The 12,768-nt window shown below is 37.6% G+C and overlaps 1 long non-coding RNA gene across 1 annotated transcript; it reads right to left on the reverse strand.

Moving 5' to 3' along the window:
• Positions 1-1,299: 1,299 nt before the first annotated feature.
• Positions 1,300-12,438, reverse strand: LOC114470586 (uncharacterized). Its single transcript, XR_003674892.1, has 3 exons — positions 12,428-12,438; positions 2,443-2,446; positions 1,300-1,447 (listed from the first exon to the last, which is right to left on the reverse strand). It is a non-coding gene; the product is annotated as an uncharacterized LOC114470586 (long non-coding RNA).
• Positions 12,439-12,768: the final 330 nt, after the last annotated feature.

Raw genomic sequence — 12,768 nt, forward strand, 5'->3', positions numbered from 1 at the left:
TGGAGAACCTAAAATTCACATTTGTGCTCTGCAATATCAATATGTTTATTTTGTCTTTCTTAAAGGTTTTACATTGCCTTTGTAAAGAAAGCAAATGTTAGAGTAAAAAAAGAGTTTCATTATTATTACCTATATTTATAAAGCTTGTATACTATTAGTGCACCTTATAACCCTTGTTATGGCAATTATTATATTCATCATCATATCGTCAAATGTGTGTTAAGGTGTACAATTTGTCATGTTTTAATACATGATGACTGCATTACTCTTTGCACTTTTGAACAGCTGAGTCATGTTAGATTAAACAGTACAGATCGTATTGTATCCACAGTGCAACACAGTCTTTACTGAAGGCCAAACTCAAACTTCTTACAGGATGGAAGCTTCTTTGTACTCCTTTTTTTAATTTAATTTTATAATAAATCTTTTTTTTATAAAATCATCATGCTTCGACTGGACTCCATCATTCAACCAGAGCATAAATCATGTCTCCAAATGAGGTCAACCGCAAATTTGCCGTGACACCCTGAACACATACAGTGGGGTGAAAAAGTATTTAGTCAGCCACCAATTGTGCAAGTTCTCCCACTTAAAAAGATGAGAGGGGCCTGTAATTTTCATCATAGGTATACCTCAACTATGAGAGACAAAATGAGAAAAAAAAAAAATCCAGAAAATCACATTGTAGGATTTCAGTACTTTGTAATGTACCCTTTGTTGGCAATGACAGAGGGGAAACGTTTTCTGTAAGTCTTCACACACTGTTGCTGGTATTTTGGCCCATTCCTCCATTCAGATATCCTCTAGAGCAGTGATGTTTTGGATCAGTCACCGGGCAACACAGACTTTCAGGTCCCTCCAAATCTTTCTATGGGGTTGAGTTCTGGAGACTGGCTAGGCCACTCCAGGATCTTGAAATGCTTCTTATGAAGCCACTCCTTCGTTGCCCGGGCGGTGTGTTTGGGATAACTGTCATGCTGAAAGACCCAGCCACGTTTCATCTTCAATTCCCTTGCTGATGGAAGGTTTTCACTCAATCTCACGATACATGGCCCCATTCATTCTGTCCTTTACACGGATCAGTCATCCTGGTCCCTTTGCAGAGAAAATGCCCCAAAGCATGATGTTACCACCCTCATGCTTTACAGTAGGTATGGTGTTCTTTCTCCTCCAAACACGATGAGTTGAGTTTTTACCAAAAAGTTCTATTTTGGTGTCATCTGACCATATGACATTCGCCCAATCCTCTTCTGGATCATCTGGATCTCTAGTAAACTTTAGACGGGCCCGGGCATGTACTGGCTTAAGCAGGGGGACGTGTCTGGCACTGCAAGATTTTAGTCCCTGGCGACGTAGTGTGTTACCGATGGCAACCTTTGTTACTTTGGTACCAGCTCTCTGCAGGTCATTCACAAGGTCCCTCCGTGTGGTTCTGGGATTTTTGATTCTTGTGATCATTTTGACCCCACAGGGTGAGATCTTGCGTGGAGCCCCAGATTGAGGGAGATTATCAATAGTCTTGTATGTCTTCCATTTTTTAACAATTGCTCCCACAGTTGATTTCTTCACACCAAGCTGCTTACCTATTGCATATTCAGTCTTCCCAGCCTGGTGCAGATCTACAATTTTGTTTCTGGTGTCCTTTGACAGCTCTTTGGTCTTGGCCATAGTGGAGTTTGGAGTGTGGCTGTTTGAGGTTGTGGACAGGTGTCTTTTATATGTCCTTTTTATTCAAACAGGTGCCAATAATACAGGAAATGAGTGGAGGACAGAGGAGCGTCTTATACTTCTTTTTTTTTTTATTTATTTTTTTTTTATTTATTTTTATTTATTTTTATTTATTTTAGTTGATTGTTATTATTTAATGTTACACTATCTGAGAGAGCACAGGTCACCAAGACAAATTCCTCGTGTGTATTCATACACTCTTGGTCAATAAAGTTGATTCTGATTCTGATTCTGAAGTAGTTACAGGTCTGTGAGAGCCAGAAATCTTGCTTGTTTGTGGGTGACCAAATACTTATTTTACTGAGGGATTTGCCAATTAATTCACTAAAAATCCTACAATGTGATTTTCAGGATTTTTTTTTTTCTCATTTTGTATCTCATAGTTGAGGTATACCTATGCTGAAAATTACAGGCCTCTCACCTTTTTAAGTGGAAGTACTTGCACAATTGGTGGCTAACTAAATACTTTTTTGCCCCACTGTATACCTTTATTTGTTGAATACTTTTATTTTTCTTTCTATTAGCTGGCCTCTTTTGAGTTACTGTATCCATCAGTTTTTCTTGCAGTTCTGCATCAGTTTACATGTAATACTTGTGCTTGCAAGGGTTTTATCGCTTACGTTATGAGAGCTACTTAGCGCCTCACAACACTGGACATCGCATCTAAAGAAATAACGAGAAAATACTTTTTCAGCGTGCAATCTTTTTTAAAACACCGCTGATTTCTAAAGGACACTGAATTCTCTCTGCAAAATTGAAAATTCTGAAAAGCCGGTCTCAGTATGAATCAGGGACAAAGCATTAAATGAATGAGCAGAGATGGAGTGGTTAAGGTGCAACATGCTTAAATGCAATAGAACTGAATGAGCTAATGATGGAGCCAACAATTTTACACTTAATGAATGAGGTGCAAGGTTGCTCACTGAGGCTGCCAAAGCTATTCATCACAGCCATAACATATTTCCACTTGTTCACATTGTCTGACTGTGTCATCAGTTGTCCGTTCTCAGCAGAAGATTACTTTGGTGAACTCTGGCTCTTCCTACTAATTTAAAAAATGTATGATCAGGGGGGTGGCGAGAAAAAAATGTCTGATATCCACAACCAGAAAATCCCACTCCTGCACTGCTGGAATGCATCACAGTCAAAGAGAAAAACATGAACACGGTCAGAAGATGGAACATTATCACACCTTGGGAAATGAGAGGCAGCCAAAGACAATGCAGCAAATTATGTGACTTTCCTTTTACGAAGGAACTTTGGTTTTCAAACAGATTCTTGGGTATTTTGGGTTTTAATTTCACCTGGAGAACAGACAGGCCCACATTGTTACATTCTTTTAATAACACATAACGCTATCATTGGATGTAAAAAAGAAATGTTGGCCAATATTCTTATATATATTCATGTGTCCACAACGTAATTGACTTATTCTTTTAACTAGAGCACTCGGAGAGCGCAGACCGCTGCCAAGTACCGCACGAGTACCGGGCGGAACATACACATAATACACTTCCCTACCACTACTACATTACCCATTAGCCACCGCACATTGTTCCTTGTCCCATTATCAACATTTCCTGAAACTTTCATCTCAATTCGTTCATAACCTTTCAAGTAATCCTTACTAACAGACAGACAGAGAGATAAACGCAGGGATAAAAACATTAACCTTCCGTTCTGCGCCTCGCGCTTGGCAGAGGGTAGTAATAGTCGGTTCTGTGTAAAAAATCTTTAAGCTTCTAATTTTTTATTAGATAAAATCATAATGTACGGTTTTGTCTCATAGATCAATTAATCAAACATCATTTACTTCAAAAAGAAAGAAAAAAAGGTCGCAATTGAAGGTTTGTTTTCATCTCTACCTGTAAACTTGCCATTTTTGACATTTTTGTGCTTGCATGAATGTGGAGTCTCAATAAACTGATACCGTTAAAAGTTGTTTTTACTTAATTCTTACAATGATTTCTTGTGTTTTTACCAGACGAGAGGAGAGAGTGATTCGCTCGACACAGTTTTTGCTGTAGTATGTTGCCGGTATTCCCCTTGATATCGGAAAGAGGCTAAGAACACTTCTATGCATCCATTTCCATGACTCCACATCCACAATGCAATGCACAAAACATTACATCTTTCAATATGTTTTTTAATTTGTATATAGAATAAACAAAACAACATATACGCATACATAGTTGTTATAATAACAAAGTAAATAAACCAACAAGAAATAAACAACATTGTTACAATTCTTCAGTAGATTAGGGATTTCAAAATGTTTCCTTTTTTTTTTGGAGTAAACAATGTTTTCATTCCATTGATATATGAGGGAATACAAATATGAATTTTATCTAATCAGAAATTATAGTAGCAGCTTTAAACATAGTTACCTGCTCCTAATGCTCTTCTGCCCAGGAAATAAATGCAATTAGGTGTTGGTTAGTGAATTATTTTCTTAAATGGGATTCATAGACATTAGGTTGGACATTACAAAGACATTAACTTTGACCAATAAAACCAAAGATTTTGTACCAAATAAACACCCATTCTGAGCTGTGGTACTTGTTATTAACTAAGTTTAAAAATATTCAAACAGTAACCATCCCACATGTATTGTGACTAGAGTTAAAGTATAATCAAACGGTATGACAGTGCAGCGTAAGAAACATTTGTGAAACTTCTTACATGCAACACGTCCCAGCTTTTTTCAACAGTTTTCTGAGAGTCAAGTGATGTTTTTACATCACAGATTGTCACTTACTGAATGCATTGTTTTATATTTATGGTTTTGTTGTGCATCCAACCTTCACCTTGCAGCGCTGCCATCTATGTGACTTAGAAACGGTGTGAAAAGAAAAACACAAAAACAACACAGGCGTAGGAAGCGTTCACCACTTCTAACCAAGCCCCCAAAGGTCAGCCCAAGGAAAATTAAAAAGTTTCTGCTGCTTCAAGGCCAGCTCATCTTACTTATTTATCTCTGGAGGATTTTCAACAAAACGTATTATTGCCGTACAGATGCATAACGGCTTTATGATATTCTACAGAGTATTTCTTTTTTTTTCCCCTTACATTAGCCAAGGCTTGAACTGTTTTAAGATACTAACTGACAACAACAAGACAGAGCCAAAGCCATCTTATGAGACTTTTCCTTCTCTTGGATCTTTATGACATATAAAGTGCTGCTGTCTGTACATTCACCCTCACTCTCAGCTGCTTATTACCAATTAAAAGAGAAACTCGAATCATTCTATATAAACATCCCAGAGTAACATAAAGTGGCGATCGCACAGAGCAGTCCCTGCAATACGGTGTTAAATACCTGTGAGGCCCGTTCTTAAAGGAAGGCTTCTTGTTTGGTGTGGGAATTATGCACCACAGGAAATGAGCGAGAACAGCACAGCGTAAGAAAATGAACACAACACAAGCTAAGGCTGCCTCCAAATATGTTTGTTTCTCTCTCGAAACAACCACTGGGCAGGACATTGCCTATTTTTTATTATTATTATTATTTTTTGGGCGGGCTGTCGAACTCAAAACGCCACTCATTTTGTTCTTCTTGTTCTTTTTTTTGTTGTTTTTGCGTACACTAGTTAAAATCGCTACTTCCTCTGTTATTCAGGAATGGATCGGGTTGAAATTTGGTAGGTATAATTTATGGATGTGTACGCATCGACGCTCGGAGCCCCATTTTCGAATTGGGGCCCCAAAAGAAAAAAAAGAGATGATTTCTCATGTATTTGCAAGTCAAATATTACGATGGTTGGTGGTACCAAAACATTGGCACATACTAATATATAAATGGGGCCCATTACCCCGTATGTGTCACAGGGGCGCTAGGAGTCCCCTGTGGGCCCCATTTTTCATGTTGGGTGTGGGATACATATGTATGTGTAGATACCTATATATGCATATGTGTGTATCCATAAAATGAAGAGTCCATCCTTAGACTGCTCTACTGTAAAGTGCCTTGAGATACCATTGGTTATGATTTGGCGCTATACAAATAAAGATTGATTGATTGATTGATTGATTTTTCAAATGACTAGTTCTCGTTGAATCGGAATGCAGTTTGGTATGAACTACTCTATCAATGAATATAATGAGACGCTTGAAGTCCTTTTCTGTGGGGCCCCTCGCCGGTAATTTCCAAATGAATGCGATATATCGTTTCAAAGATAATTCAACATGGATTTGATTATGCATCACACAATCCGATTAGGGGCCCAGAGGCCCACACCCCCTTTTTAGGCAATTTCCATTGAAGTTGTGTTCTCATTTAGTTGCGAGTCAAATATTGCTGTTGGTACCGAATCATTGAGACATACCAATAAATGAATGCTTCGTATGTGCCACGAGGGAACGTGGTACGTGCTATTCGGCGTGGAGGACATTCCGCCGGTCCCGACCGTAGTTCATCAGAACTTGTTTTACAGTGATATGGTTTAGACCAGTGTTTCTCAAATGGGGGTACGTGATGGCACCACAGGGGGTACTTGAGAGATAGAGAGAGGGAAAGAGAGAGTGGAAAATGAACAAATACAGTCAGTCTTGGTCCCACCCCAGGCATGAGGTGATAACATGATAACATATATACTAGTGTGTTTCAACCCTGTGGCCGGGACTCCATGTGGGGTAGGCTGGAGTTTAATGGGGTCACCTGAAATTTCTGGAAAAATTAAAATTGATTTTTGAAACATTTAAATTATTATTCAAGAGATTCCTTTATTATTTGCATCTCAATGTACAAGTACACAAGAGTAAAATTCTTGGGATTTGGCTCCTCACTCTTGCAGCAATGAAAACAATGATACTAATAAAACTTGGAAATCAGCACGATATATATAAATAATTAAAACATATATATTAGACATGCATACAAATTTTACAAATGTGTGTAAAGTGCAAGAAGGTGATTGCCCCTGATGCCCACACGGGATCAGAAGCTGTTCAGGTGTGCATTGTTCTTAAGCCTGGTAGCCTGATGAAAAAACACTTTTTTTTATTTTTTTTTATCAAAACACAATTTTTTAAACAACTGTATTTCTATAGGGTCACTTGGTGAAATATAAATCTAGTTCAAATAAAATGCAGTAACTTTAGAATTCTAGAAATAATGTTTTTGGGGTCGCCAGAAATTCTTGGTATCAAAATGGGGTCACGATCCACAAAGGTTGGGAACCACGGCACTAACTACAGTTTTTTTTCACTTATTTACAAAATGAAGATTTGTTCAAATGTTGTGTTATCTCTCGTCCATGCCATCATTATGCTCTATAGTTGTTTGAAATAGTTTTTGCAGCAAAATGTTCTACTTGGACAAAGGAGTTACTTGGATTCAAACGTCAGAGAAAGGAGGGTACCGTACTTGAGCCAAAACTGTTTGAGAACCACTGGTTTAGGCCAGTAAATCCACCAGTCTTTGCAGCTCACTGTTGCAGTAGAAATGCAGAAATAAACTAAGACGTTACATTAGCAGACAGACGGTCACACAGCTCTCTATTCTGAAAGATGTCTTTGGGAAAATCATGCATCATCTGCTGTAATTGCCTCATGTAATCACTCCAGACAAGCTACTTCTGCATAAAGACCAGTGATTGTATTTCTAATTGATGAGAATAAATCAAACCGCATCAGTCAACAATTAAACTGCCACTTCCTAATGAGAACTTTACTTTTACATAGGTTGATTGGCAAAAAAAAGGAAAGCTAGCTGTTACCCTTAGTTTCAATCCATTCCTAAAGAAATGACAAAACTGTGAGTTTATAATCAGTATATTTCAAAATCTTAAGACTTTTCTTGATTTAAAGATCAATCGAGGTTGATCCCAATCTTGCAGCAAAATTGGCTGCATTATCATCTATCATCAGCGTGTCGTATGCTGAATTTCCATTGTGCTTTGTCCTACCTACAGCTGCAGAGCCATCGACACCACAGCTATCAATCAGGGAGCTCAAATCACCCACCAACTGCCGCACAGTGAAGCGATTGCTCACAGCCTGAACACTGAAGTGATGTTGTCGAAGCCAAAAAACATTAGCTGCCCCCACTGATTCTCCACTTTCACCTGCAACACTGTATTTTATACACTTTCTCAACAGATGCATGCAAAAAACGAATCGATTTAAATCATATTAGTTCTTTAAATATAATTCTTACCACTTCATTCAACACTTTATTCTTAATGTCACCTTCTCATTGGGGAAAGATTATTAATTAAAAACCTCTCATTTGAATACAAGAATGGAAAATATGTAGAACTCTGGGAATTAAATTAAATAGGGTGAGTCACTCTTCATATGAAAACTCGTTTTTAAAAATACTGTATTTCTGTTACTACTGACCACAAAAGCAAGCAGGATACAAAAAACAATTTAGCAATTTGTGTAAATATTCTTGCTGTAATTGATGTTGATCTTAGAATAAGTGTTAACCTTTGCAAAAATCTTAATCAAGGGTTTTGTCAAAGAGGCATAGCATTCAGTAAAGTAAGTGCAATTGTGCTGTTATTACATCTACAAATTCATTTAAAACCAAAAGTCAGGTAGTGTAGCCTCACTAGCTTCTCATTAAAAAACAATACTCCCACCTTTTGTTATAATGGCGGTTATATTGCTGATGTATTTATTATGCAGTTGTTACAGAGTAACACATAATACAAAGAGCCATCCTTCGCTACTCTTCAAAGTGATCATGATACTCTCTTTGCCCCATAACTCCACAGACGTCTCTTTGGATTCATTTTTCCTGGGGAAACAACATATTGCTTAGTTTATTGAGACAGAGGGTGTTATTTGTGCAATCTAAAGCACAGCTTTGCGTTGCACATTGCCTTGAGTGCCTGCGTGCTGAAATTAGCCTTTTTTTTTGCTCCCTGCATGTCTCAAAAAAATAAGCCATAGTTGTAGGTAGCATAGTCCAGTCTAAGATAATCTGGGCCTTAATGTAAAAACATAATAAAAAATAATAAGGATAATGAAATGCAGTATGTCTTGCAGCACCCGCTTAAGTTGTGGTAGATGGAAAGTTTGCAGTATTTGTGCCGAAACCGGACAGATCATTTATAGCCAATATATGACGTTACAACCTAGACCTGTTTAGTTTAGTCCTGAATAAAGTGTTTGACTATAACTGTGTGTGTGGGAGTGTTATATATTATACATAATTTAATGATTTCTGTTTTATTTCTAAAAATAATAATGCATCAGTCAATCTTGCCCAAGGACACAGTGACAGATACCACTGGGGTGACTGTCCCCCCCACTGTGGCACCTGGAATTCTCAGTAGTCTCCCATCCAACTACTAACCAGGCCCAGATCTGCTTAGCTTCCGAGATCTAACGGGATCGGACAATGACAGGCTGGTATGGCACACATTTTTCATGTATTTAAAATGTTTCAGATTATCATCATCCATGAATAGATTATTACAAATGCTGGACTAGGCAGGCATGTGTACATAAATATAACCCAGTCACACCATTTTCTGTTGACCAAAGCCTGCATTGGCTTGAGGTTAGAGAAAGGATTAACTCTAATGGCTATTTTTATAAAACTCTGTTGGCGAGTGAGAGGAGCTGTGACATGACCTTTACAGTCAACCAAAAGTAAAATAGATGCCATTTAAAAAGACTATGGAAAAAATAACATCATGCGCTCAAAGTGTTCAAACCTGTTAAGAAAAACAAAACAAAAAACATGCCTTAAATAGTGAAAGCCACAAAGTTTTATTTTGCTGAACCATTTGTTCTTTTCAGCCTGAAACTGGCAGTCTCATAGTCAGTCTAGATCACCTATGTAAAACTCAAGGCCCAGTTCCAAATTTGGCCCACAGGAGAAAGTCCAAAATGACAATGAAAACCTGACTCATGGTGTAAATCACCAACTCATTCAACTGTAGATATCTAAATCACTCCAAATACACAAATTCACAGGTTCCCCATGCCTATATCACATGATGGCAAACATTGTTATTCTCAAATTATTGAAAGTACTCTCAGTTTTTTTCCAAAATCCTGTAATTTTGCTCAAATTATTTCTCCAAGATTTCCTCAAATTAAATAAAAATTGGTCACAAAATCAAGTAAATTTAAGAGTAGATCCTGGAACTGATGCTTGTCTCTTATTGCTTGGATATTGTCACTGCCTCACATACTTTAAATACTATTAAACGTGGGCACATGAATAGAAAAAGTGTGCATTTCACTGCATATAATCTGCGGCCCACTTGAGATTAAACCGGTCTGTATTTGGCCCCTGAATTAAAATCAGTTTTGTATCCCTGGTCTAGATTATAATTATAATTAAAGCACCCTATTAATGCACTTTTCTCTTTTTTGACTGAGACTGACGTGGATGTTACATGGTTACACCTTAAAAGTGATTAAAACAAGAAATTCTCCTCTGCCAAAACAAACCAAACCCATGAATCTGACTGAAGCAGACGTCCTACTTGACTGGAATTCAAAGAGCACTAAAACTAAATATTCTAATTAATGTCTCTGTCTTTGCAGGATTTTGTTGCTAAGTGGTTTAAGAGAGCGATTATTCTATTTCAGTTCTCAATGGAGAAAAATCCAAATGAAAAAGACGGCTGCTCCTAATCCTAATAAGAACCCTGCTATTGCTTCACTAGTCTGATAAGGTGCTCAAGTGTGACAGTCAAATTTTAAAGACCTGCACCCTATCATGGAACGATCAAGTGACAGAATAGCTGTAGGACCATTAAGTGAATGTCTAATTAACTTAATATAAAGCATTTCCGTGCTGGCTATCAAATTCTTCCTCTAGGCACCAATGCATCCGTCTGACCTGATCTGATTGCACAGTCACATTAATGAGCTCAGTGATGTCCCACATACAGTCTCAACTCACTTTCCAGCTGCCGCCAACTGCAAAGAAGCGTTGGTGCGTGTGCGTGTGCGTGTGTGCGTGTGTGTGGTCCTGCTGGTATTATAAGATTAATTTGTTTGTTTGTCTGATTAAATGACTCTCCACTAATGTGTGGTTAGAGTGTTCTTACAATGTATGGTAGGTCTGCTAATGCAGGTTCCTGTTAAGAATCCTCCAGTGGTAGCATGCGTGTACAAAGTCCTTGTCCAATTAGATGGCAGAGAGGGAAAAAAGAACACAATCAAGGGCAGAGATCTCCCCACAAGCCTCATTTAGAAACTCACAACCTGTCATCACAGCTTGAAGAGCAAATGTGTGGAATTCAAAACCAATTTTCAGTCCACGGGTGTTTTGTGTGTCAGTGCTGGCGGTGAGAGGAGAAAAGAAAGGAAGAATTTAGTTTCATGCAAAGTGAAATCATTGAATAACAACCGTGAAACTCATTTGCGAGACTACCCTCAAAGTTTGCATTTAAACAACACGCAGTCAAACAACGTGAGGGCGGAGTCAGCCCTATACACCATACAACAACTGTGTGAAAATTATGAAAATTCTTTCTGTTCAATGTTTAGAATAGAATAAGTTAGTCTTGTTGTTCGAACCTGAGAAGCTTTCAGAGAGACAGTCAGGTTTTGCTTTGGATGAATCAATCAATGTTTATTAACAGATTTTAAATGAACAGAATTAATCAACAAGAATATTAAGTTATTTTCCAGCCCCAAATGTAGTTTTTTTTTTTCAGGTTTTATCCAGTCGTTGATTTCTAGTGTTTGTCCTCCCTTTGGCCTGGAACATGGTTTCAGCCATGTGTCTTCTTTTATGTCATGTCAGACATTTCTAATTGTCAGAGTAAAAACATTAGCTGTTGCACATCAAGAGATAAAGACGTACACACATTTTATTTGAGCCAGGCAGGAATTCAAAAGTTTTGAATCTAACATTAGTCTTTATATATGTTATTTTTTTAGATATTTGCACTCTCAAGCTGTCTTTAGTGATAAACTTGTCTCGTTGCTTACGTAAAGCTTGTGTTGTTGCTAGATTTAGTTGAAATCGTAATCGTCTTTGTTCCAGAAAATAGGCCTCGAAAAAGTTGCCAGAATATATTTGGTACATGGATAAAAAAGGGCTTTGGATATAAGGATATTCAGCATAAGGATATATAATTATAATTAAAAAAGAAACCATGAATAATAATTCACCGTTAACATTAGTCCTACTCATTGTCACTTAAGTAGGATTTTCTCAAACAATTCTCATCCTCGAGAGTTGACTTCACCCTATCGATTAATTGCTTGTTTAACCACAATCCCGAGTTCAGAGTATGTGACTGAAGTAGAGGCAAAGGTCATCTTCTAAGGATGAATTTAACTGAAAGTAGAGGGAGATTTAGTCTGGATTTACGCTCTGTGTGTGCTTAAAGCCAAGGTTTAAAACATTCATATTATCCATGTACTGTTGTGTGCACTGGCCTGCAGCCAGAGACACTCACTGCACTGCCCCCTCCTGTATGGGAAACAGTATGAATATGAAAAGGTGAGCTCCTTAAGGAATTACATCTCATCCATTCTTGACACCTGGTTGGAAATGTCAACAGCTGCATAATAAAGTAATTGTAGTTTTATTTCTAAAGGTCATCATGGCTGCAGTTTGCAGGTATGATTTTAATTACGGGTAGTAGTAGCCAAATTTACCCGCCAAAAACTCTCTCTGGAAACGCCTATTTTTCTATTGGGAGTTAAAGCTGATTTGAAAGCATCATGTTATACATCATTTTATAATACAGACATTTGCACTACAGCTTTGTACTTCCTGTTTTCCAACCAGGGGTACATGTACCTCTAGGCTCTAGGAGTACTGGAAACACCTTGCAAGGTGTACTTGAAAATATATATACAGTAAATCTTAGACAGTGTTGACCTGTACTCCAACTATAGAAATCCACGAACATGCTGAAGATTGCCACATTTTCTAACCAAATATTTAAGAAATCTACATCACCGATTTACGTTATTTACATTATGAAGTGCACAACTGAAAAGAATTAATTCTTTAGTTTTACTAGTAAATACTCGTATCACCATAAAGACAATTATTATTTAGTTGTGTAATGTCAGAAAATGCTGGAAGGCTGATCAGCTTTGTTCACC

Source organism: Gouania willdenowi, chromosome 10 (assembly GCF_900634775.1).
Source record: "Gouania willdenowi chromosome 10, fGouWil2.1, whole genome shotgun sequence".
Lineage (NCBI taxonomy): Eukaryota > Metazoa > Chordata > Actinopteri > Blenniiformes > Gobiesocidae > Gouania > Gouania willdenowi.